At 46.9% G+C, this 5,011-nt stretch overlaps 1 long non-coding RNA gene across 1 annotated transcript in view; it reads left to right on the forward strand.

The window, feature by feature from the left end:
- LOC149324416 (uncharacterized) overlaps positions 1 to 454 on the forward strand; it is a 168,015-nt gene extending 167,561 nt beyond the window's left edge. The window contains exon 2 of the long non-coding RNA XR_016286852.1: positions 12 to 454. This is a non-coding gene — a long non-coding RNA (uncharacterized LOC149324416). The remainder of the gene's footprint in view (positions 1 to 11) is intronic.
- Positions 455 to 5,011: the final 4,557 nt, after the last annotated feature.

Below are 5,011 nucleotides of genomic sequence, written 5' to 3' on the forward strand. Positions count from 1 at the left end.
TACATGAAAAGGTTTCGACACATTCGTTAACAATGCTTTATGCTGAGTGGCACTGGGCGTTCATCTTAAGAGTATAACATTTATTAAGCATGCTTGAGGTGAGAAGTGTACTAAGGCCCCTCGAGGAGTGTTTTTTGTGTCATGTGCGCAATGACAAACAGGTTGGCAATTACAATTCCTTGCCATCAATGTTAACAGCATCAAACTCGTTGTATGAAATTAATGGACTGCGAGGCTCTCGAAAGGCTACACAAGGGAAGACTGGACTGAACCTCAAGCTAATGTTTTGTGGTAATGCCCTTCGAAGCCAGTTAGTCTTGCAATGTTTTACCTTTGTGTTATGGCTGCTAATTAAGTGATGTGAGCGCTGTAAATGCATGTGTGGTAGCCCTCCTGTTTAAAGTAGAATGCAGGTGGACTGTTTCGTTTTGTGGAGATAAAAGGTTGGCCATCAGCAGTGTTTGAGCATTCAGAATGTCGTTGCTTCGTTTAATTCATGAATCTGTCCTAAGCATCCGTCTGAAGTGTTGCAAAAATTCCACCAATTGTGTGTTCACCCATTGATTTATCACCACCCATACATCTTCGCACAGCTGAAATTGTCTCCTCTCTGGTGGTGCATGAACTTTGCACCTTGGACTCCCTTGACACAGGCTTTTGTATTCAGCGAAGACATGAAGGTTCAGCTAGCCTGTCTAGCCACTCTTACAATACTCTTGTGCAGCCGTCAGTAGTGCTGCCCTCAAGGTTTGCACCAGATTTTTAGTCTAAATGAACAGCCTCTAGTACGAAAAAAATACACCACATTATAGTGGACACTACAGGGTCTTGAATATTTGGGGGCCTGGTTTTAAAAAATTCCTGTGCAAAATCTACTACCTCATACGAGCTGAAATAACGTTCACAAAGTAGCAAAATGTGGTCTACGTTATCTGATCAGTGATTCAACATCGGTGCTTGCCTAGATTTTCCGGAATGGACGGGAAACTGCTCTCCGCGGCGTGCACAATTTTCGCAGAAGCGAGTCGAGAAGCTGCGTTGACATGGTGCGCCATCTGTCAAGCGGGCGATCTGCACCTTCGAAGCAAGCGCGCCAACGGTCTTGCCGGAGATGGCAGTTGAGTCGCCGCTCGACAGATGGCGCAACATGTCAACGCAGCTTCTCGACTCGCTTCTGCGAAAATTGTGCGCGCCGCGGAGAGCAGTTTTCCGTCCATTCCGGAAAATCTAGGCAAGTACCTATGTTGAATCACTTATCAGATAACGTAGACCATATCTTGCTACTTTGCGAACGCTATTTCAGCTCGAATGGGGAAGTAGATTGCCTAGAAATTTTTTAAAACCTGGCCCCCAAATATTCAAGACCCTGTATATCATGGTGCTTTCTGCCTCAGGCTACCACTTGGCACTCTGCTGTGGCTGCTAATAGGGTGTTTCAATACATGTGCACATCATGGCTGCTTAGGGTGGTAACTTCATGCTTAAGCTTCCTCTTTAAGAGAGGCCTCTGATATCTCCATGGAACCACAGACAGGCTGTAGGGGAAAGAAAATGAAACGAAGATTGGTTTTAAGGAAACAAGGCTCTCTCATATCTGGGTACACACCCAAACCTGTGCCCTCAGGGGAAGGAAAATGAAAATTGGTTTTAAGGATCTGGATGTACAGGGGAACTGGCCTTGAGTAAAATGAAATGAAAATTGGTTGTAAGAAAAGGAAATATGCCTGTCTCTCATATCTGGGTGGTGTACAGTACAGTCCACTGTTAAAGGGAACATGTGATCCCATGGCCTCCATGCTACTATGCTGAGAGTTTCCACCCAGAATTTGTGAGAGTTGTCAGCACAAGACGCATGTGCAGTAAGCATGGGGGCTGATCTTTCCGCTCATGCGCTTCATGCCGCCTGTTGTCATCCATCTAGGCAGCAGGGCTTTGTGAAGTGCGGAGGCCACGCAATCGCATGTTCCCTTTAACAATGGACCGTACTGTACACCCAAAAGGAATGGACACCACAGTACATCTACTTTGCAGTGTGAAGTGCTCGTACAAGGCATCTATTTATCCCACTAAAAGAGTTTTCCTAAGTGGTGTAGAGGTATCATACCCGGATACCTACCTAAAGGGCAGCGGTTCCGTTCCGCTAGACCACCTTTTTTCTTTTCGACAAAACTGCTTTTCTACGCCGCTGCCCTCTCGAGCAGTGAGGATTTTCTAGTTACGACGACGCCAACACCGGTTTTACCACCAAACAGACCATTTAAAGATGTTGCACTAATATCGCTACACCATGAAACTACATATGTGAAGCAAAAAGGTGTAGTTGTCACCACCTTAAGCTCACATGAGGTGCACGTGCACTGAGGCACCCAAGCTGCCAGATCCCTCACCCTTTTCTTCTTGGCATTCTACACAACAGGGTTACACCTGTCATTTACTTTTCACCACGCTTCATGATCCTGCAACACTCTATTGCTATTGCACTGCGTGAACAGTATAGAATGCCGCGAAGCTCGGGAGATGTCCTGTTAACATCTATCACTATAAAAGGAAAGAGTAGAGGCAAGGTGAAGGAAGAATCTTTATTGCCTTCTAAAAGTAGCTGGTCTGCCATTGAAGAGTGGGACCTCCAGTCCAGTGCTCCAGTAGCCTGTGCCGCTCTTTGGACCAGGTCCACCAGCCGAAGCTGATCATCCGGATCCGAACTGGTCAGCATGGCAGAGGCAAGAAATGAGAAAGAGTGCCAGGAATACAAACAACAGCTGGCAGATAGCAAAACAATGTTGCCTGAACCAAACCTCAGCCAGGTGAAAATCTTTCCCAGCTCGAGTGGTTTATGGAATAATTTCCAGTTGGTTCCAGTTGGAACCGACTGGCACCCAGTTGGTTCCAACTGGAACCATCTGGAAATTGTTCCATAAACCATTTGGGCTGGGAAAGATTTTCGCCAGGGACACGCAATCTCATGCAGGAGTTTGCCGCTCTGCATTTCTGCAAGTTTTTTAATTGTGAGGTGTTGCCCTAATCCGCTAGCACAAGTGGTCATTTTGAAGTGCTTATCTTTCTATTCGTGCTGTGGCAGTGAAATTTTTAGCTGCACTGGGCCAAACTGCGCATATTCAGAACAACGACAGGTTGGCGACACAGTTTGCAGACAGGTTGCCGAATCTTACTGCTCCAGAATGCATTTCCATTTGAGCTGGCATGCCGTGAACAACAGAAGTGAGTAGAGGCATAGAGGAAGAGGTTTCATGCTTTTAAAAGATTTTTCCTTGCTTGACCTTTTATTTCTAGTTCGTACTTTTTGCCATTATGTTATTGTACGTATCTTTCTTCCGCCACTAGGCTGAAATACTAATAATGGGGTTGCAGTATCAACAAGTAAAAATACGAGAAGGAGAAGGCAAATGTTTCACAATGCAGCATGCACAGCGCCCCCTAAGTGGTCGCTGCAAGAACACTGAGGGAGAACCATGGAGGAAAAAAAACTAAGGAGGGAGTGTGACATCACGCGGCCAGCGTTCGCAAGCCGAGTGTTTACGAAGCCATTTTCTCCTTCAGTTTTTCGCTCTCCCCAGTCAGACCTTTATGCTTTGATTCTGGTATGTTTTAGTGCGTGTGTATGTGCGACCCTCGGCACGGGCGTCTACAGCAAGGAAGTTGATCTACAGTCAGTCTGCCGCACTAATCTGGCATGAGAAGGCACTCACTTCTTATGATTTATAGAATGTACGTCCGTCCAGTCTTAAAGTTCGGCTGTGTTTTATTCTCTGGTGCACCAGCGTATAAACTTCGCCCCTTGATTCTCTTGGAGCGGGAGGCGTTGCGCCTTTGTTTGGGCCTTCCAAAATTTGTGGCAAATTCCGTTTTGTACCTGGAAGCGCGTACTCCATCATTGACTTCTAGATTTCGGCTCTTAACGGTGAAAACGTTCGTAAGAATGTGCGATTCTTCGCTCCATGCCTCCAATTTGATCTTCCTTCGTCAGCCTAGGCTATTTTTCAACGAAACCTGGTCTCATTTCCGTACCCCTCAGATATGTTTGGTGCAATCCCTCCTGGACCCCTTAAACGTCCGCATTTCGGACATCCGTCCGGTATGCGCCAACTCATCTATTCAGATTGTCTTCGATGACATCTTTCCAAAACATGCAAAGTTAATGCCTTTTCATTTGCTCAGCGGTTTATTGCAGGATTACCTGCTGTGCTTTAAATCTCATGTGCTCATAGCGACAGACGCCTCACAGTGTGAAGAAAAGGCCGGTGTTGGCATTTTCTCCATCTCCCTTGACTGGTCATTCTCACTCCGCCTTCCCGATTACACCCCTATTTATTTGGCCGAATTTCTAGCAGTAGTCTTAGCGTTGCGCAAATTAAACAGCTCCTTGTCTTCTGTCATAATTATGACAGATTCATTATCGTTGTGTTCCTATCTCACCGCGCCTACAACATCTCAGGCACTTCGGTTACTCAAATGCTTGGTTCCACCCCACGTGTGTTCATTACGGTTGGTCTGGGTGCCTGGGCACAGAGGAATCCATTTGAATGAGGTTGCTGATACCCTGGCGAAGGCATCTCTTCAAGGCCCAGTCGTATCTGTGCTTCCACCCAGCGCATATATTACCGCGGCCAGGTTTCGCAGGTATCTGCTCTTGAAAGCATTCGCAGCATCAGCTCTGACCTCCTCTCCCGAATTCCGGCATCTCCTTTACCCGTGGTGCAGTAAAGGATGGCGATCACGCAAGCTTGAGGTTTCCTTCACTCGTCTACGTTGTCGCGTGCCTCTTTTAAACTTCTACCTTTATAGATCTGGTCTGGCGGTCTCCCCATTGTGCCCGTTCTGCGGAGAACCCGAAACGATAGATCATTTCTTGTTGACCTGCCGCCGTTTCTCCTCTTTACGGAGCCGCCTGCTGGAGCTTCCGTTACGACAGCTTGGTCTAAGTCTGTCAGCTGGGATTGCTCTGTCTCTTGGGGCTTCCTCCCTTGGGCATAGCAACTGGAATGTGCTCTCC

This window comes from Amblyomma mixtum, unplaced genomic scaffold, assembly GCF_055824585.1.
Source record: "Amblyomma mixtum isolate Tamu unplaced genomic scaffold, ASM5582458v1 scaffold_36, whole genome shotgun sequence".
Taxonomy (NCBI): domain Eukaryota; kingdom Metazoa; phylum Arthropoda; class Arachnida; order Ixodida; family Ixodidae; genus Amblyomma; species Amblyomma mixtum.